Below are 23,401 nucleotides of genomic sequence, written 5' to 3'. Positions count from 1 at the left end.
GTATAGTAAACTTTCTGTTATTTGGCTTGAACAGCAAGGGAAATATATTGGCTTGAAAATCAAGAAAAGTGGCGGTTACTACAACATTCTGCCTAAACGGCATATTTTTTTTCTTTATTCTTTCTCTTCCACAGATAGCTTGGCACTGGAACATCGTAGAGAGTTGTTCAATGGCTCATTTTAAAGGAAATCTCTAGGTCTAGTGCCATTTGTACTTTATTTTTTTTAAATCAAAATTTTTTACCAAAACTCAATTTTTTATATACAATATTGATCAATGACGTCATAGTCGTTGGATGTAGTTAGTCTTAAAGGCTCGATCATCGAATTTAAGCTGAAATTAATTTTGTTAAAAGACGATCAAATCATTGCATATATTGGACTTAGTTAGCTGCCTGGTTCTTTGAGTTTCTTCTTTAGGGGCGGGAGGGGGGAGGGGTAGTATACCCAAAGTTGCAAGATTCATTCACGTGCCTCAAAAACTTTTTGATTAATCGAGTGCAATTCTACTAAAATTCCAGAAATAGCAAGAACAACAAGCCTGGGAATAAAAGACCCTGGTAGACAATCTATACCGACTTAGAATACCTTAGTGAATCTGCAAAATACGAATTCTGCGTACCTTAACTCGATTTCTATATGCAAATTTGGCCTCCTCCAACTTTGCCATGTTTTGTTTGACAACGGATAGTCCTTTTTCTGATAATTCAAAACCGTTCATTTTTCCTTCTCGAATATTGTTCTTCAACAATGCCTTGTCAGTGGGAGCTAAGTCTTCGTTCAACAGACTCTAAAAATAAAAACTTTAATCAAGCTTTATAAATATCCACATAACCTATTACAAAAAATAAAAGAAATAAAAATCATGGATAGTGTAAGAGGAAAGTATGCTGATTAACTATAATTAATTAGCGATTCTAATGTGCTATCACAACTACAAAGTTAAGACACGATATAAGAACATTCAATTTCATTACAGACAAATAGGCCAATATGGAAAAGATGAAACATATATTAAAGCATATGAGATATTATACAAAATTAGGACATTTAAGGAGGGTTTGGAACCAGAGACCTGATGTTTGATTAATCGTGTCAATAGAAGGGAGTATTCCCCCCCCCCTCTATATTTGAAAAGTAATTCTTTTTGGTATTTACATTAATAAAGGTTTTTTGTGGTATATCCACAAACTGAAAAAAAACTGTTGTCAATTTCCCTTTATAAAAGCATGTTACGTATTATGTTACCGTAAACGAATTGGCATGTCTAACGTTTCCATATTTCTAACAGTATTACAGAGCATTTATACTTTAAAAAATGGAGTAAACTTTTCGCTCAAGATTTCAACAACCTACAAAATTTATTCTCTGGAATTCTCTCCGCAAGACTAAAAATAGCAGCTAGTGGTTTCGATCCACCGACCTCTGGGTTATGGGCCCAGCGCACTTCCGCTGCGCAAAGCTGCTCTTAAATTAAAACTGGAACCAAGAGAGACATGCTGAATTAACTGGTTCGACCATGGATTTGAAAACGAACTACAAACATACAGACTCATAATGATCTTTTTTTTAAAGATAGAGGCAGTGGCGTAATTTTGTCAAATCCTGGGGGGGGGAGGGGGGAGTTGGAGCCAATTTTCCAAAACCAAGTGAAAATGAGTTAAAATTCTACTTTAGCTACTTTTACAGTATTTATATTATACATCATTATAAATTATAAAAGGTTCGAATGTATGAAGATTATAGAGTTGAAAATTTTCCCACACCGGGAATCGAACCTGGGCCTCTTAAGTGAAAGTTAACTATCCTAGACACTAGACCAAATGGGACCATAAAGAAGTATGATTTAAGAACCATATGCATATTATTATTTCACCATACCAATTATAAAAAGGTCAAAACAAAATCGTCGACTTGCAACCTTACTTTTGACACATCAGTTAAATCTTCATCAGACTTAAAAACTGTTTTGCTAGTTTTATTACATTAAAAGACGATCACTGAAATAACAAACCATTCCATACATTGGACTTAGTTAGCTACTTGACTTTTTGAATTTCGTCTCTTACTATTTCAAAGAAGAAAAAGCCGTAGGCTTTTTCCTGTTTGTATTTATTGTTTAGTTACATTAAAGAACGATCTGTAGTCCATAGTAATTGATTATAATATTTACGGGTAAAGAACGAACCTCCAGCCCATAGTAACTAAAATAAGATTATAATTTAACTCTTTCGTTCCCACTGACCACAATTGAGGACAAATCTTTAATCTTTCATCCCAGAACCCAGTGAAAATATAATGAAATCACTGACATGCCATCTGTTAGAGAAGTGTCTTTCAAGTATTTCACCTGTACACAGTATCGCCATCTAAGGTAAGGCATGCGTTCTAGCCCGATAGAAAGTCTCAGGTAGGTCAAACATCAGAAAGGTAAGAATTCTTCCTTTTATAAATTTTTTTACTCTGATAAGGGCTGGATTTGGAAGTCTGGGATTTTTGCTGTAGAAAATTATGTCATTAGACTTTCCTTAGACAACTGTTACATCATCGTTGCAACTTTGGGTTATCAGCACATCGCCATTGCGTTCTGTCCCCGTTTGTGGACGCTGGGAAACAAGGGTAGTTGGACCGATGACACTGTAGTAGTGAATGTCAAAGGGACATCTAGGGGACTCTTGTTGTTTTTATGATTTCTGTTGCTAGAGGGCACCAAGGTATTCGATAAGCACATGTCCTCGTTTGTGGACAATGGGAAATTCAGAGTTTAATGCACGGTAAGACCGGAAAAACAAGTACAATCGTATCCATGGGATCACATCATCCCGAACGAATACATTTTTAAATGGGGATAAATCCATTTATTTAGACAGTGAAAAAAACAGGTACAAAAGTCCAGATATTTCGATTGCATATACAGCAATCGTCATCAGTAGAATTACTAAAATAATATAACGGAAACTAGCATATTTATATACAAAAAAGTAACTTTTCAGATCATTCACAAAATAATTAACTTCCGGCTTATTCACTGGATTATTTTCAGAGAAAAGTCACTGACAGAGTTCATTCAAAGTCTCGATGTAAATTTTCTTCTTTAATATTGCCCAAACGTAAAATAAATTTGTAATAAAGATGGCAAAGTCTTCTGTGTCTTCTAATGGCAAAAGAAATGTTGAGTTTATAGTTGTGTACTTGGTAGGTCTTATTTCCCCATATGTACAACATATCGTGACGTAACACCTTTAAGTAGGCATTCCCTTCTTAGACCACACTGCCGTTCTATCACAAACGTTACAATAAAGATCGACACCTAGCCCATGTTAACTGAAACATAAATAGGGATTATGGAATTTCCATCAGTATCATGGCTGTAGAGATGGCTGAAACCTAGTAAAGAATCTGGGTTGCAGTGGTAGCTAGCAACCTAGTAAGAGACGATCACGTCCAATGTTAAGAAATATAAGAATCCATAGCTCCTAAAAAAGGAGTCAGATCAAACTTCTTAGACCACACTGCCGTTCTATCACAAACGTTACAATAAAGATCGACACCTAGCCCATGTTAACTGAAACATAAATAGGGATTATGGAATTTCCATCAGTATCATGGCTGTAGAGATGGCTGAAACCTAGTAAAGAATCTGGGTTGCAGTGGTAGCTAGCAACCTTGTAAGAGGCGATCACGTCCAATGTTAAGAAATATAAAAATCCATAGCTCCTAAAAAAGAAGTCAGATCAAAACAAAAAGTACACCATTAGAACCGCCTTGTCCGAAACCCCTATAAAGGAAACTTACCCCCCTTTGGCTTGAATAACGAAGAATTATAATAAAGATCAAACTCTTCCCTATACTAACTTGCATACGCAACTTCACTATAGTTAAGATTACAGTATTTATATTTTTTTACATTATTACAGTAAAAGAACGATCTCTCTCCCATACTAACTGATATATGGTGGTTACAGGTGTAGTTACATAAAGGACATCCGGGTTGCAGCGGTAGCTAGCAACCTAGTAAGAGACGATCACGTCCAATGTTAAGAAATATAAAAACCCATAGTTCCTAAAAAAGGAGTCAGATCAAAACAAAAAGTACACCATTAGAACCGCCTTGTCCGAAACCCCTGTATAGGAAACTTTCTGTCCCTTGGCTTGAACAGCGAGGGACATATATTGGCTTGAAAATCAAGAAAATTGACTTTAACCACGTTATTCTCCCCAAACGGGATATTTTTTTTTTTTTCTTTTTTTGTATCCAGAGATAGCTTGGCACTGGAACATCGTAGATAGTTCTTGAATAGCTCATTTTAAAGGAGATTAATTGGCACAAAAACTTACACATGAACACAAAAAAAAACTCACACACACACGCACAAAAACGCGCGCGTACGCGCGCGTACGTAGGCTAACCTAGCCTAACCTAACTTAACCTAACCTAATTTAATCTAACCTAACCTAACCTAATCATACACCTAACTTTTTGCCTGTCTCTCACCTAACTTAAGCTAACCTAAGTTAAGCGTACGTGGGCTAACCTAACATAACTTAACCTAACCTAACTTAATCTAGCCTAACCTAACCATACTCGCCGGAAAAGGTTAGGTGTCGTCTCTTTGTGTGTGTTGTCCCTGTGTGTTAGTCGTCTCTCTCTGTGTGTGTGTGCGCACGTAACCTCGTCTAATTTGAATTTCAACCATTCAGGCTGGTGGACTAAGACCCCAATTCTGAGCTAGTGAATTTCCACCATTCAGGCTGGTGGACTAAGACCCTAATTCTGAGCTAGTGAATTTCCACCATTCAGGCTGGTGGACTGAGACCCCAAACACACGAAAACTCACACACACACGCCAAAACTTACACACACACAAAAACTTACACACACACACACACACACAAAAACTAAAAAATGCCAAAAAAAAAAAATAACAAAACCAAGAACAAAAAATAACACACACACAAAAAAATTACACACACACACACACGAAAACTAAAACACACAAGCCAAATCTAACACACACAAAAACTTACACATTCACACTAAAACTTACACACACACAAACTAAAACTTACACAAACACTCAAAAAATTACACACACACACACACACACACAAAAACTTACACAAACACCCCAAAACTTACACACACACACACAAAAACTTACACACACACACACAAAAACTTACACATGCACACGAAAACTTACATGCACACAAAAACTTACATTCACACAAAAACTTACAGACACAAACAAACACACAAAACTTACACACACACACACACTAAAACTCACACACACACGCAAAAACTTACACACACACAAAAACTTACACACACACACACACACACACACACACAAAAACATACACATTAACACAAAAAAACACACACACACACGCACAAAAACTAACACAAACACAAACACACACAAAACTAACACACACACACACACGAACAATTAAACACACACTACAAAACTTACACACACAAAAACTTTCACATACACACACACACACACAAAAACTTACACATGCACACGAAAACTTACATGCACACAAAAACTTACATGCACACAAAAACTTACACACACACACACACACACACAAAACTTACACACACACACACACGAAAACTCACACACACACGCCAAAACTTACACACACACACACACACACAATAACATACACATAAACACAAAAAAACTCAAACACACACACACAAAAACTCACACACACACACACACACACAAAACTTACACACACACACACGAAAACTTACACACACACGCCAAAACTTACACACACAAAAACTTACACATGCACACTAAAACTTACACACACACATGAAAACTTACACACACACACCAAAACTAAAACACACACACACACACACAGACTAACACACACAAACACACAAAAAAACTTACACACACACACACACACACACAAAAACTTACACATTCACACTAAAAATTAAATTCACACAAAAAATTAAATGCACACAAAAACTTACACACACACACACACACACACAAAACTTACACACACACACACACGAAAAATCACACACACACTCAAAAAATAAAACACACACAAAACCTAACACACACACGCACACATACACAAAAACTTAAACATGAACAAAAAAAAAACACAAACACACACGCACAAAAAATTACACACACACACGCACACAAAAAAAACTTAAACACACACACACCAAAACTTACACACACACTCAAAAACTAACACACACAAAAACTTACACAAACACACACACACACACACAAACTAACACACACACAAACAAAAAACTAACACACACAAAAAATTACACACACACACACACAAACTAACACAAACACACAAAAAAATAAAAAAAAAAATATAAATAAATTAAAAAAACAAAATTTAAAAAGGAAAATCTCTAAAACAAAAAAACGCTAAAAATAAAATTATAAATAAAAAAATAAATCAATCAAAAAATTACACACACAAAAAAACTTTAACAACCTAAAACAAGAAACCAAGCAAAAAAACAAAAATACACACACACACACGAACAAATAAAAACACACGCCAAAAATAAAAAACACACAAAAAAACTAAAACAAACACACACACACACAAAAAAACTAACACATTCACAAGAAAACTTAAAAAAACAAAAAAACTAATAAACACACACACGAAAACTTACACACACACGTCAAATCATACACACACAAAATCAAAGACACAAACAAACTTACACACACACACACACAAAAACTTAAACACACACGCAAATACATACATCCAAACACAAAAACTTACAAACACACAAAATAACACACGAACACACACAAAAACAAACAAAAAAACACACGCACGCAAAAACTTACACACACACACACAAAAACTTACACACACACACGAAAACATAATCACACACAAAAACTTACACACACGCACAAAAACTTACACACACACACAAAAACTGGTGTACTTTTTGTTTTGATCTGACTCCTTTTTTAGGAGCTATGGGTTCTTATATTTCTTAACATTGGACGTGATCGTCTCTTACAAGGTTGCTAGCTACCGCTGCAACCCAGATTCTTTACTAGGTTTCAGCCATCTCTACAGCCATGATACTGATGGAAATTCCATAATCCCTATTTATGTTTCAGTTAACATGGGCTAGGTGTCGATCTTTATTGTAACGTTTGTGATAGAACGGCAGTGTGGTCTAAGAAGGGAATGCCTACTTAAAGGTGTTACGTCACGATATGTTGTACATATGGGGAAATAAGACCTACCAAGTACACAACTATAAACTCAACATTTCTTTTGCCATTAGAAGACACAGAAGACTTTGCCATCTTTATTACAAATTTATTTTACGTTTGGGCAATATTAAAGAAGAAAATTTACATCGAGACTTTGAATGAACTCTGTCAGTGACTTTTCTCTGAAAATAATCCAGTGAATAAGCCGGAAGTTAATTATTTTGTGAATGATCTGAAAAGTTACTTTTTTGTATATAAATATGCTAGTTTCCGTTATATTATTTTAGTAATTCTACTGATGACGATTGCTGTATATGCAATCGAAATATCTGGACTTTTGTACCTGTTTTTTTCACTGTCTAAATAAATGGATTTATCCCCATTTAAAAATGTATTCGTTCGGGATTTGTTCGATTGTACTTGTTTTTCCGGTCTTACCGTGCATGGAACTCTGAATTTCCCATTGTCCACAAACGAGGACATGTTCTTATCGAATACCTTGGTGCCCTCTAGCAACAGAAATCGTAAAAACAACAAGCGACCCCTAGATGTCCCTTTGACATTCACTACTACAGTGTCATCGGTCCAACTACCCTTGTTTCCCAGCGTCCACAAACGGGGACAGAACGCAATGGCGATGTGCTGATAACCCAGAGTTGCAACGATGATGTAACAGTTGTCTAAGGAAAGTCTAATGACATAATTTTCTACAGCAAAAATCCCAGACTTCCAAATCCAGCCCTTATCAGAGTAAAAAAATTTATAAAAGGAAGAATTCTTACCTTTCTGATGTTTGACCTACCTGAGACTTTCTATCGGGCTAGAACGCATGCCTTACCTTAGATGGCGATATTGTGTACAGGTGAAATACTTGAAAGACACTTCTCTAACAGATGGCATGTCAGTGATTTCATTATATTTTCACTGGGTTCTGGGATGAAAGATTAAAGATTTGTCCTCAATTGTGGTCAGTGGGAACGAAAGAGTTAAATTATAATCTTATTTTAGTTACTATGGGCTGGAGGTTCGTTCTTTACCCGTAAATATTATAATCAATTACTATGGACTACAGATCGTTCTTTAATGTAACTAAACAATAAATACAAACAGGAAAAAGCCTACGGCTTTTTTCTTCTTTGAAATAGTAAGAGACGAAATTCAAAAAGTCAAGTAGCTAACTAAGTCCAATGTATGGAATGGTTTGTTATTTCAGTGATCGTCTTTTAATGTAATAAAACTAGCAAAACAGTTTTTAAGTCTGATGAAGATTTAACTGATGTGTCAAAAGTAAGGTTGCAAGTCGACGATTTTGTTTTGACCTTTTTATAATTGGTATGGTGAAATAATAATATGCATATGGTTCTTAAATCATACTTCTTTATGGTCCCATTTGGTCTAGCGTCTAGGATAGTTAACTTTCACTTAAGAGGCCCAGGTTCGATTCCCGGTGTGGGAAAATTTTCAACTCTATAATCTTCAAACATTCGAACCTTTTATAATTTATAATGATGTATAATATAAATACTGTAAAAGTAGCTAAAGTAGAATTTTAACTCATTTTCACTTGGTTTTGGAAAATTGGCTCCAACTCCCCCTCCCCCCAGGATTTGACAAAATTACGCCACTGCCTCTATCTTTAAAAAAAGATCATTATGAGTCTGTATGTTTGTAGTTCGTTTTCAAATCCATGGTCGAACCAGTTAATTCAGCATGTCTCTCTTGGTTCCAGTTTTAATTTAAGAGCAGCTTGGCGCAGCGGAAGTGCGCTGGGCCCATAACCCAGAGGTCGGTGGATCGAAACCACTAGCTGCTATTTTTAGTCTTGCGGAGAGAATTCCAGAGAATAAATTTTGTAGGTTGTTGAAATCTTGAGCGAAAAGTTTACTCCATTTTTTAAAGTATAAATGCTCTGTAATACTGTTAGAAATATGGAAACGTTAGACATGCCAATTCGTTTACGGTAACATAATACGTAACATGCTTTTATAAAGGGAAATTGACAACAGTTTTTTTTCAGTTTGTGGATATACCACAAAAAACCTTTATTAATGTAAATACCAAAAAGAATTACTTTTCAAATATAGAGGGGGGAATACTCCCTTCTATTGACACGATTAATCAAACATCAGGTCTCTGGTTCCAAACCCTCCTTAAATGTCATAATTTTGTATAATATCTCATATGCTTTAATATATGTTTCATCTTTTCCATATTGGCCTATTTGTCTGTAATGAAATTGAATGTTCTTATATCATGTCTTAACTTTGTAGTTGTGATAGCAAATTAGAATCGCTAATTAATTATAGTTAATCAGCATACTTTCCTCTTACACTATCCATGATTTGTATTTCTTTTATTTTTTTGTAATAGGTTATGTGGATATTTATAAAGCTTGATTAAAGTTTTTATTTTTAGAGTCTGTTGAACGAAGACTTAGCTCCCACTGAGAAGGCATTGTTGAAGAACAATATTCGAGAAGGAAAAATGAACGGTTTTGAATTATCAGAAAAACGACTATCCGTTGTCAAACAAAACATGGCAAAGTTGGAGGAGGCCAAATTTGCATATAGAAATCGAGTTAAGGTACGCAGAATTCGTATTTTGCAGATTCACTAAGGTATTCTCAGTCGGTATAGATTGTCTACCAGGGTCTTTTATTCCCAGGCTTGTTGTTCTTGCTATTTCTGGAATTTTAGTAGAATTGCACTCGATTAATCAAAAAGTTTTTGAGGCACGTGAATGAATCTTGCAACATTGGGTATACTACCCCTCCCCCCTCCCGCCCCTAAAGAAGAAACTCAAAGAACCAGGCAGCTAACTAAGTCCAATATATGCAATGATTTGATCGTCTTTTAACAAAATTAATTTCAGCTTAAATTCGATGATCGAGCCTTTATGTACTAACTACATCCAACGACTATGACGTCATTGATCAATATTGTATATAAAAAATTGAGTTTTGGTAAAAAATTTTGATTTAAAAAAAATAAAGTACAAATGGCACTAGACCTAAAGATTTCCTTTAAAATGAGCCATTGAAAAACTCTCTACGGTGTTCCAGTGCCAAGCTATCTGTGGAAGAGAAAGAATAAAGAAAAAAAATATGCCGTTTAGGCAGAATGTTGTAGTAACCGCCACTTTTCTTGATTTTCAAGCCAATATATTTCCCTTGCTGTTCAAGCCAAATAACAGAAAGTTTACTATACAGGGATTTCGGACAAGGAGGTTCTAATGGTGTACTTTTTGTTTTGATCTGACTTTTTTTTTGGAGGTATGGGTTTTTATATTTCTTAACATTGGACGTGATCGTCTCCTACTAGGTTCCTAGCTACCACTGCAACCCAGATGATGCTAGCTACCGCTGCAACCCGGATGATGGTTAGAGTTCGGTCTTTAAGTTATAATATCATATACTGTTAAAATTCTTATGTATATGAACGTTTCTTGGTGTAGTGGTTAGCACTTAGGACTTTGAAACAAGCAATCCGAGTTCAAATCCCGGAGGACAGATTTTATGAAATGTAGCTTACTTATACTACCATTTAGGTTTCTGCCGTAATTCTTCCTTTTCAAAATTAAATTTGTTACTATGGCCTAGAGTTAGTTCTTTACCATATCGCAACAATTTATTTTATAATAATAACTATTTTAGTTAATTAAAAAAGGTTTCTATATGTTTCTATATAAGGTTTCTACAGCAGTTTCCTTTAAAATGAGCCATTACACAGCTCTTTATTATGACCACGAGCTGTTTAATTTAATACTTCAGTTACTAGGGGTTACAGTTCGTTCCTTATTGTAACGTCTCTTACTAGGTTGCTAGCTACCGCAGCAACCCGGACAACAAACAGGAAAAAGCCTACGGCTTTTTCTTCTTTGAAATAGTAAGAGACGAACCTCAATTGATCAAGTAGCTAACTAAGTCCAATGCATGCAATAACTTTTTATTCCAATGATCGTCTTTTAATATAACACATCAGTTACTATGGGAGAGAGATCGTTCTTTAGTGTATTTATTATAAAATTTCCTTCAAAATGAGGCATTGAACAACTCTCTACAATGTTGCAGTGCCATGCTATCTGTTGAATTACTAACCTATTCTATAATTAAGTTGCGTATAAAATTTAGTATAGGTAAGAGGTCGTTCTTTATTATAAATTAAAATGAACTATTATACAGCTCTCTATGATTTTCCAGTGCCCAGCTAGCTGAGCAGGAAAAAAAAAGCGGAAAGAAAAAAATATCCCGTTTGTGGAGAATAACGTGGTAAAAGTCAATTTTCTTGATTTTCAAGCCAATATATTTTCTTTGTTATTCAAGCCAAAGGGCGGTAAGTTTCCTTTATAGAGGATTCGGACAAGGCGGTTTTAATGGTGTACTTTTTGTTTTGATCTGACTCTTTTTTTAGGAGTTGGGGGGTTTTATATTTTTTAACATTGGAGGTGATCGTCTCTTACTAGGTTGCTAGCTATCGCTGCAACCCGGATACGGGTGAAAGATCGTTCTTTACTGTAATACCGCTGCAACCCGTATAATATTTATCATAAACATTTCAGTTAGTATAGGCTAAAGTTTGTTCTTTATTATAATAATTGACAACCCAGATTATGTAAACCCTGATTACAAACAGGAAAAAGCCTACGGCTTTTTCTTCTTTGGAGTAGTAAGAGACGACTCTCAAAGAATAAGAGAGCTAACTAAGTCAAATGTATGCAATGGTTTGTTCATCTAATGATCGTCTTTTAATATAATATTTTTAACCTATTAATTTCCTTTAAAATGAGCCATTGAACAACTCTCTACGATGTTCCAGTGCCAAGCTATCTGTGGAATTACTAACCTATACTATAATTCAGTGGCGTATTAAATTTAGTATAGGCATGAGGTCGTTCTTTATTATAAACTCTCTACGATGTTCCGGTGCCAAGCTATCTGTGGAATTACTAACCTATACTTTAATTAAGTGGCGTATAAAATTTAATATAGACAAGAGGTCGTTCTTTATTATATTTTGTTTTGATCTGACTCTTTTTTTAGGAGTTGTGGGGTTTTATATTTCTTAACATTGGAGGTGATCGTCTCTTACTAGGTTGCTAGCTACCGCTGCAACCCGGATGATTACGAACAGGAAAAAGCCTACGGCTTTTTCTTCTTTGGAGTAGTAAGAGACGACTCTCAAAGAAAATAAGGGAGCTAACTAAGTCCAATGTATGAAATAATTTGTTCTTCTAATGATCGTCTTTTAATACAATATTTTTAACCCCATTAATTTCCTTTAAAATGAGCCATTGAACAACTCTCCACGATGTTCTAGTGCCAAGCTATCTATGGAATTACTAACCTATACTATAATTAAGTGGCGTATAAAATTTAGTATAGGCAAGAGGTCGTTCTTTATTATATCTTTTAGAAATAATTTATTTTAGTTACTATAGATTTTTAACCCAATTAATTTCCTTTAAAATGAGCTATTGAACAACCCTCTACGATGTTCCAGTGCCAAGCTATCTCTGGATACAAAAAAAGAAAAAAAAAGAAAAAAAAGAAAAAAATATCCCGTTTAGGCAGAATGTTGTAGTAGCTGCCACTTTTCTTGATTTTCAAGCCAATATATTTCCCTTGCTGTTCAAGCCAAGGGACAGAAATTTTACTATGCAGGGGTTTCGGACAAGGCGGTTCTAATGGTGTACTTTTTGTTTTGATCTGACTCTTTTTTTTAAGAACTATGGGTTTTTATATTTCTTAACATTGGACGTGATCGTCTCTTACTAGGTTGCTAGCTACCGCTGCAACCCGGATCAGTTAACATGGGCTAGATGTCGTTCTTTATTATAAAACCACTGCTGACAGTAATTTATACCAAAGCAAACAAATTACTTGTTTGAGTCTTAAATTATAATTTCGTTTTAGTTACTGTGGGCTGAAGTTCGTTCTTTACAGTAGCTTTATTATAAATAATGTTCTTTACTGTAATAAAAATTGACAAACACCATTTATGATGAGCTATATCGGTCCTTTATGTAATAACATATAAAATTTAGTATAGGCAAGAGGTCGTTCCTTATTATAATTTCCTATACCTGGGTTTCGGACAAGGCGGTTCTAATGGTGTACTTTTTGTTTTGATCTGACTCCTTTTTTAGGAACTATGGGTTTTTATATTTCTTAACATTGGACGTGATCGTCTCTTACTAGGTTGCTAGCTACCGCTGCAACCAGGATACTGCTGCAACCCAAATTATAAGAGGCAGCCTGGCCGAGTGGTCCAAGGCACTGGTGTTAGCCACCAGTCTCTTCGGAGGCGTGGGTTCAAATCTTACCGCTGGTATACGATTATGTTTGAAAGACTGCAGTGTGAAAAGACATTAAAAATACAGTTGTTGGTGGAAAAATTTATTCTCTTTTAGAAATAATTTATTTTAGTTACTATAGATTTTTAACCCAATTAATTTCCTTTAAAATGAGCTATTGAACAACCCTGTACGATGTTCCAGTGCCAAGCTGTCTCTGGATACAAAAAAAGAAAAAAAGAAAAAAAGAAAAAAATATCCCGTTTAGGCAGAATGTTGTAGTAGCTGCCACTTTTCTTGATTTTCAAGCCAATATATTTCCCTTGCTGTTCAAGCCAAGGGACAGAAAGTTTCCTACACAGGGGTTTTAGACAAGGCGGTTCTAATGGTATACTTTTTGTTTTGATCTGACTCTTTTTTTAGGAACTATGGGTTTTTATATTTCTTAACATTGGACGTGATCGTCTCTTACTAGGTTGCTAGCTACCGCTGCAACCCGGATAGTAAGAGCGATCCGTCTCAATAGTAACCGAAACTCTAAAAACCGAAATTAGCTAATTTCTTTAATGTAAAACAAACAGGAAAAAGCCTACGGCTTTTTTCTTTGAAAGAGACGAACTTCAAAGAATCAAGTAGCTAATTAGGTCCAATGTATGCAATGGTTTGTTATTCCAATGATCGTCTTTTAATGTTTTCAAAGCGTGTTTTCAAAGCGCGTTTTTTCAATTTTTAGTTACTATGGGCTCTGGTTCGCCTTTCACTAGGTTTTGCCATCTATAGCAATTATGATTTTCCAAAACATATTTAAAACTTTTAGTTACTATATGCTTCGGTTTGTCTTTCACTTGATTGCAGCTATAGCTACAACTATCATTTAGAGCTCGTTCTTTACTATATAAAAAGACTAAACTTTTCAGTTAGTAAAGCCTGAAGTTCATCCTTTATTATAAAATAAATTACAAACAGGAAAAAGCCTACGGCTTTTTCTTCTTTGGAATAGTAAGAGACGATCCTCAAATAATCAGGCAGCTAATTATGTTTATAATTTGTTCTTTAACATAAACTTCATTAATCGGATATTTTAATATATCCTATATGGTCTAGAGGTAGGGATAGCTGTCACCCAGCAGGCTTGAGTTCAATTTCTGTACGGGAAATTTTTACTTATGATGATTTCTTAAGGAACATAATTAAAATTTCTTAATGTAATAAAAATAATTTGTTTTAATTACAAAAGGTTTTTAACCCAATTAATTTCCTTTAAAATGAGCCATTGAACAACTCTCTACGATGTTCCAGTGCCATGCTATCTGTTGAATTACTAACCTATACTATAATTAAGTGGCGTATAAAATTAAGTATAGGCAAGAGGTCGTTCTTTATTATAACAAACATGAAAAAACCTACTCAATATATTGACCTTAAATATAATAACTGTACTCGCCTATACAATAGTTAAGTGGCCTATAAAATTTAGTATAGGAAAGAGGTCGTTCTTTATTATAATGAGCCATTGAACAACTCTCTACGATGTTCCAGTACCAAGCTATCTATTGAATTACTAACCTATACTATAATTAAGTAGCGTATAAAATCTAGTATAGGCAAGAGGTCGTTCTTTATTATAATGATTTTCCAAAACATATTTAAAACTTTTAGTTACTATATGCTTCGGTTTGTCTTTCACTTGATTGCAGCTATAGCTACAACTATCATTTAGAGCTCGTTCTTTACTATATAAAAATACTAAACTTTTCAGTTAGTAAAGCCTGAAGTTCATTCTTTATTATAAAATAAATTACAAACAGGAAAAAGCCTACGGCTTTTTCTTCTTTGGAATAGTAAGAGACGATCCTCAAATAATCAGGCAGCTAACTAGGTTTATAATTTGTTCTTTAATATAAACTGCATTAATTGGATATTTTAATATATCCTATATGGTCTAGAGGTTGGGATAGCTCTCACCCAGCAGGCTTGAGTTCAATTTCCTTATGGGAAATTTTTACTTATGATGATTTCTTAAGGAACATAATTAAAATTTCTTAATGTAATAAAAATAATTTGTTTTAATTAAAAAAGGTTTTTAACCCCATTAATTTCCTTTAAAATGAGCCATTGAACAACTCTCTACGATGTTCCAGTGCCATGCTATCTGTTGAATTACTAAACTATACTATAATTAAGTGGCGTATAAAATTTAGTATAGGCTAGAGGTCGTTCTTTATTATAAAAACTATGACGACATTCAATATTTATCTAGTAGGGTTTCAGACAAGGTAATTCTAATGATGTACTTTTGTTTTGATCTGACTCTATTTTTAGGAGTTTTGTTATATTTCTTAGCATTGGACTGATCGTCTCTTACTAGATTGCTAGCTACTGCTGCAACCCGGATTCACATATATATTATTTATGAGAGGCAACCTGGCCGAGTGGTCCAAGGCACTGGTGTTAGCCACCAGTCTCTTTGGAGGCGTGGGTTCAAATTTTACCGCTGGTAAACGATTATGTTTGAAAGACTGCAGTGTGAAAAGACATCGAAAATGCAGTTTTTGGTGGAAAAATTTATTCTCTTTTAGAAATAATTTATTTTAGTTACAAAAGGTTTTTAACCCAATTAATTTCCTTTAAAATGAGCTATTGAACAACCCTCTACGATGTTCCAGTGCCAAGCTATCTCTGGAAACAAATAAAAAAAAAAAGAAAAAAATATCCCGTTTAGGAAGAATGTTGTAGTAGCTGCCACTTTTCTTGATTTTCAAGCCAATATATTTCCCTTTCTGTTCAAGCCAAGGGACAGAAAGTTTCCTATACAGGGGTTTCGAACAAGGCGGTTCTAATGGTGTACTTTTTGTTTTGATCTGACTCTTTTTTTAAGAACTATGGGTTTTTATATTTCTTAACATTGGACGTGATCGTCTCTTACTAGGTTGCTAGCTACCGCTGCAACCCGGATAATTGATCTAACCATTATGTATTCATGAATGAGACCATTTGCAGTTTTGACGTTTCTTATATAGTAATTATGACGTCACTGCATCAAAAATACAGTTTTTATTGGAAAAATTTATTCTCTTTTAGAAATAATTTATCTTAGTTACTATAGATTTTTAACCCAATTAATTTCCTTTAAAATGAGCTATTGAACAACCCTCTACGATGTTCCAGTGCCAAGCTATCTGTGGAAAAGAAAAAGAAAAAAAAGAAAAAAATATCCCGTTTGGGGAGAATAACGTGGTAAAAGTCTATTTTCTTGATTTTCTAGCCAATATATTTTCTTTGTTATTCAAGCCAAAGGGCGGTAAGTTTTCTTTATGGAGGATTTGGACAAGGCGGTTCTAATGGTGTACTTTTTGTTTTGATCTGACTTTTTTTTAGGAGCTACGGGTTTTTATATTTCTTAACATTGGAGGTGATCGTCTCTTACTAGGTTGCTAGCTACCGCTGCAACCCGGATTGCTAGCTACCGCTGCAACCCGGACTAGACTAAATTAAAAGATTAAATCTATTGCTCAGATACCATAAATATTTTCGCAGTTTGTTACTTTAGCGATTCTGAACTGAAAACGAAAATAAAATAAAAATTGATTTTTTCAATGTTTACGTCACGTCGCTCATTACGTCATATATGGTTATTTGGTAATATTTTATATTACTATATTTTATTTTTCATGATTACAAAATGTAATTAGAGTTCGTTCTTTATTGTAATTTTCTTCTTTGAAATATTAAGAGACGAACCTCAAACAATCAAGTGGCTAACTAATTACAATGTTTGCAATGGTTTAATATTTCAATGATCGTCTTTTAATGCAAACCATTAATACTTGATCAGACAGATGAATTATATAATTTTTTAGTGTATTAACAAAATTATTATCATGTCTTATATGTAACTTATTTTTCATAAGTCTTCGATGGTACAACGGGAAGCCTAGCTGCTTTTTACGCATGTAATTGGGGTTCAATTCCCTGTTGGAGGAAATTTTTAACATATTAACTTTAAATAAAACTGTACAAGCCTATAATATAGTTGGCTATCCAAGTTAGTATAGGCAAGAGTTCGTTCTTTATGGTAATTTATGCTATAAGAGATCATAAAACAATTAATTAGCTTTCTATATATATCTCATATGGTTTAGTGGCTTAGGGTAGTTGGCTTTCAATTAATTATCTTGGGTTCGAATCCCGGTGTGGGAATTGTTTTTAAACAAAATTAGATGAAATTAATAAGCTAATTTGACATGACATAGTAGGTAACTAAGGGCAAGAGTTCGTTCTTTGCTATAACAACCAGGATGACGTCAGTTACAACTTGGAATTCGTTTTATGTTATATCATTACAAACAGGAAAAAGCCTACGGAATTTTTCTTCTTTGAAACAGTAAGAGACGAACCACAAGTAACTGCCCCTGGAACCACAATATATCAGTTACTATGCATGAGCGATCGTTCTTTACTGTAAATGTAACTACACCTGGAACCACCATATAGTCAGTTAGTATGGGAGAGAGATCGTTCTTTACTGTAATTATGTTTGAAAGACTGCAGTGTGAAAAGACATCAAAATGCAGTTTTTGGTGGAAAAATTTATTCTCTTTTAGAAATAATTTATTTTAGTTACTATAGATTTTTAACCCAATTAATTTCCTTTAAAATGAGCTATTTAACAACCCTCTACGATGTTCCATTGCCAAGCTATCTCTGGATACAAAAAAATAAAAAAAAAGAAGAAAAAAAGAAAAAAATATCCCGTTTAGGCAGAATGTTGTAGTAGCTGCCACTTTTCTTGATTTTCAAGCCAATATATTTCCCTTGCTGTTCAAGCCAAGGGACAGAAATTTTACTATGCAGGGGTTTCGGACAAGGCGGTTCTAATGGTGTACTTATTGTTTTGATCTGACTCTTTTTTTAAGAACTATGGGTTTTTATATTTCTTAACATTGGACGTGATTGTCTCTTACTAGGTTGCTAGCTACCGCTGCAACCCGGATTATATTTCTTAGCATTGGACTGATCGTCTCTTACTAGATTGCTAGCTACTGCTGCAACCCAAATTCACATATATATTTATTTATGAGAGGCAGCATGGCCGAGTGGTCCAAGGCACTGGTGTTAGCCACCAGTCTCTTCGGAGGTGTGGGTTCAAATCTTACCGCTTGTATACGATTATGTATTCGTTTTCAAATCCATGGTCGAACCCGTTAATTCAGCATGTCTCTCTTGGTTCCAGTTTTAATTTAAGATCAGCTTGGCGCAGCGGAAGCGCGCTGGGCCCATAACCCAGAGGTCGGTGGATTGAAACCACTAGCTGCTATTTTTAGTCTTGCGGAGAGAATTCCAGAGAATAAATTTTGTAGGTTGTTGAAATCTTGAGCGAAAAGTTTACTCCATTTTTTAAAGTATAAATGCTCTGTAATACTGTTAGAAATATGGAAACGTTAGACATGCCAATTCGTTTACGGTACCATAATACGTAACTTGCTTTTATAAAGGGAAATTGACAACAGTTTTTTTTCAGTTTGTGGATATACCACAAAAAACCTTTATTAATGTAAATAACAAAAAGAATTACTTTTCAAATATAGAGGGGGGGGATACTCCCTTCTATTGACACGATTAATCAAACATCAGGTCTCTGGTTCCAAACCCTCCTTAGATGTCATAATTTTGTATACTATCTCGTATGCTTTAATATATGTTTCATCTTTTCCATATTGGCCTATTTGTCTGTAATGAAATTGAATGTTCTTATATCGTGTCTTAACTTTGTAGTTGTGATAGCAAATTAGAATCGCTAATTAATTATAGTTAATCAGCATACTTTCCTCTTACACTATCCATGATTTGTATTTCTTTTATTTTTTGTAATAGTTTATGTGGATATTTATAAAGCTTGATTAAAGTTTTTATTTTTAGAGTCTGTTGAACGAAGACTTAGCTCCCACTGAGAAGGCATTGTTGAAGAACTATATTCAGGAAGGAAAAATGAACGGTTTTGAATTATCAGAAAAAGGACTATCAGTTGTCAAACAAAACATGGCAAAGTTGGAGGAGGCCAAATTTGCATATAGAAATCGAGTTAAGGTACGCAGAATTCGTATTTTGCAGATTCACTAAGGTATTCTAAGTCGGTATAAATTGTCTACCAGGGTCTTTTATTCCCAGGCTTGTTGTTCTTGCTATTTCTGGAATTTTAGTAGAATTGCACTCGATTAATCAAAAAGTTTTTGAGGCACGTGAATGAATCTTGCAACATTGGGTATACTACCCCTCCCCCCTCCCACCCCTAAAGAAGAAACTCAAAGAACCAGGCAGCTAACTAAGTCCAATATATGCAATGATTTGATCGTCTTTTAACAAAATTAATTTCAGCTTAAATTCGATGATCGAGCCTTTAAGACTAACTACATCCAACGACTATGACGTCATTGATCAATATCGTATATAAAAAATTGAGTTTTTGGTAAAAATTTTTGATTTAAAAAAAATAAAGTACAAATGGCACTAGACCTAGAGATTTCCTTTAAAATGAGCCATTGAACAACTCTCTACGATGTTCCAGTGCCAAGCTATCTGTGGAAGAGAAAGAATAAAGAAAAAAAATATGCCGTTTAGGCAGAATGTTGTAGTAACCGCCACTTTTCTTGATTTTCAAGCCAATATATTTCCCTTGCTGTTCAAGCCAAATAACAGAAAGTTTACTATACAGGGATTTCGGACAAGGAGGTTCTAATGGTGTACTTTTTGTTTTGATCTGACTTTTTTTTTGGAGGTATGGGTTTTTATATTTCTTAACATTGGACGTGATCGTCTCCTACTAGGTTGCTAGCTACCACTGCAACCCAGACGATGCTAGCTACCGCTGCAACCCGGATGATGGTTAGAGTTCGGTCTTTAAGTTATAATATCATATACTGTTAAAATTCTTATGTATATGAACGTTTCTTGGTGTAGTGGTTAGCACTTAGGACTTTGAAACAAGCAATCCGAGTTCAAATCCCGGTGGACAGATTTTATGAAATGTTGCTTACTTATACTACCATTTAGGTTTCTGCCGTAATTCTTCCTTTTCAAAATTAAATTTGTTACTATGGCCTAGAGTTAGTTCTTTACCATATCGTAACAATTTATTTTATAATAATAACTATTTTAGTTAATTACAAAAGGTTTCTATATGTTTCTATATAAGGTTTCTACTGCAGTTTCCTTTAAAATGAGCCATTACACAGCTCTTTATTATGACCACGAGCTGTTTAATTTAATACTTCAGTTACTAGGGGTTACAGTTCGTTCCTTATTGTAACAAACAGGAAAAAGCCTACGGCTTTTTCTTCTTTGAAATAGTAAGAGACGAACCTCAATTGATCAAGTAGCTAACTAAGTCCAATGCATGCAATAACTTTTTATTCCAATGATCGTCTTTTAATATAACACATCAGTTACTATGGGAGAGAGATCGTTCTTTAGTGTAAATAAGGGAGCTAACTAAGTCCAATGTATGCAATGGTTTGTTCTTCTAATGATCGTCTTTTAATATAATATTTTTAACCCATTAATTTACTTTAAAATGAGCCATTGAACAACTCTCTACGATGTTCCAGTGCCAAGCTATCTGTGGAATTACTAACCTATACTATAATTCAGTGGCGTATAAAATTTAGTATAGGCACGAGGTCGTTCTTTATTATAAACTGAAAAACTAACTCAGTCCAATATATGCAAGGGTGTGCTTTTCTAATGATCGTCCTTTAATATAAAAAAGAAAGAAAAAAAAATATCCCGTTTAGGCAGAATGTTGTAGTAGCTGCCACTTTTCTTGATTTTCAAGCCAATATATTTCCCTTGCTGTTCAAGCCAAGGGACAGAAAGTTTACTATACAGGGGTTTCGGATAAGGCGGTTGTAATGGTATACTTTTTTTTGATTTGACTCCTTTTTAGGAGCTGTGGGTTTTTATATTTCTTAAAATTGGACGTGATCGTCTCTTACTAGGTTGCTAGCTACCGCTGCAACTCTTAATATTGGACGTGATCGTCTCTTACTAGGTCGCTAACTACTGCCGCAACCCGGATTTTACTATGGGGCGTGATCTTCTCTTACTAGGTTTCTAGCTAGCTAGTAACAAACAGGAAAAAGCCTACGGCTTTTTCTTCTTTGAAATAGTAAGAGACGAACCTCAAAAAATCAAAGGGCTAACTAATTCCAATATGTGCAATGGTTTTTTATCCCAATGATCGTCTTTTAATGTAACTTCAAAATTCAAACATCTTTGGAAACAATGCAGTATGAAAATACATGAAAAATTAAGTTTTTGGACAAAATTGATTCTACTTTAAAAACTATTTTATTTTTAATTACAAAAAGCACTAGATGTAGCAATTTCCTTTAAAATGAGCTATTATACAGCTCTCTATTATTTTCCAGTGCCCAGCTAGCTGAGGAGTAAGATAAAGCTTTCAGTTAACATGGGCTAGGTGTCGTTCTTTATTTTATTTAAAATGAGTCATTGAACAACTCTCTACGATGTTCCAGTACCATGCTATCTGTTGAATTACTAACCTATACTACAATTAAGTGGCGTGCAAAATTTAGTATAGGCAAGAGGTCGTTCTTTATTATAATTTTAGAAATAATTTATTTTAGTTACTATAGATTTTTAACCCAATTAATTTCCTTTAAAATGAGCTATTGAACAACGCTCTACGATGTTCCAGTGCCAAGCTATCTGTGGAAAAGAAAAAAAAAAGAAAAGAGAAAAAAATATCCCGTTTGGGGAGAAAAACGTGGTTAAAGTCAATTTTCTTGATTTTCAAGCCAATATATTTCCCTTGCTGTTCAAGCCAAGGGACAGAAAGTTTTTTATACAGGGGTTTCGGACAAGGCGGTTCTAATGGTGTACTTTTTTTGATCTGACTCCTTTGTTAGGAACTATGGGTTTTTATATTTCTTAATATTGGACGTGATCGTCTCTTACTAGGTTGCTAGCTACCGCTGCAACCCGGATTTTTAACCCCATTAATTTCCTTTAAAATGAGCGATAGAACAACTCTCTACGATGTTCCAGTGCCAAGCTATCCGTGGAATTACTAACCTATACTACAATTAAGTGACGTATAAAATTTAGTATTGGCAAGAGGTCGCTCTTTATTATAACTATGAGTTAAAGTTCCTTATTGTAACATATCTTATATGTAACTTTTATTTTATAAGTCTCTGATAGTCTAATGGTAAGCATGCCCACTTGTTACCTGGGAGAAGGGGGTTCGATTCCCCGTCGGGGAGAACTTTTAATATGTTGAATTAAAAGCACTATCTTTTCAATTTAAAATTTAAAAAAGAAACTTGTTTATTGACATTCTAGCTAAAATAATGAAGATAATATGAATGAACCACAGGGTTCAGTTTCTTTGGACTTGAGTTCGTTTTTTCACTATAAATACAAACAGGAAAAAGCCTACGGCTTTTTCTTCTTTTAAATAGTAAGAGACGAAACTCAAACAATCAAGTATCTAACTAAGTCCAATGTATGGAATGGTTTGTTATTTCAGTGATCGTCTTTTAATGTAAAAAATTTTCAGGTATTTTGTTAGTTTGAATGAAAAGATTAAAATTATTGCTCAGACATCATAAATATTTTTGCAGTTTACATAATAACTTTAGCGATTCTAAACTGAAATACTAACTCAGTCCAATATATGCAATGGTGTGCTTTTCTAATGATCGTCCTTTAATATAATAGTAGCTGCCACTTTTCTTGATTTTCAAGCCAATATATTTCCCTTGCTGTTCAAGCCAAGGGACAGAAATTTTACTATGCAGGGGTTTCGGACAAGGCGGTTCTAA

Source organism: Artemia sp. Qi Xiang Cuo, chromosome 10, assembly GCF_049724085.1.
Source record: "Artemia sp. Qi Xiang Cuo chromosome 10, ASM4972408v1, whole genome shotgun sequence".
Taxonomy (NCBI): Eukaryota; Metazoa; Arthropoda; class Branchiopoda; order Anostraca; family Artemiidae; genus Artemia; species Artemia sp. Qi Xiang Cuo.
This window is presented reverse-complemented; position numbering follows the sequence as displayed.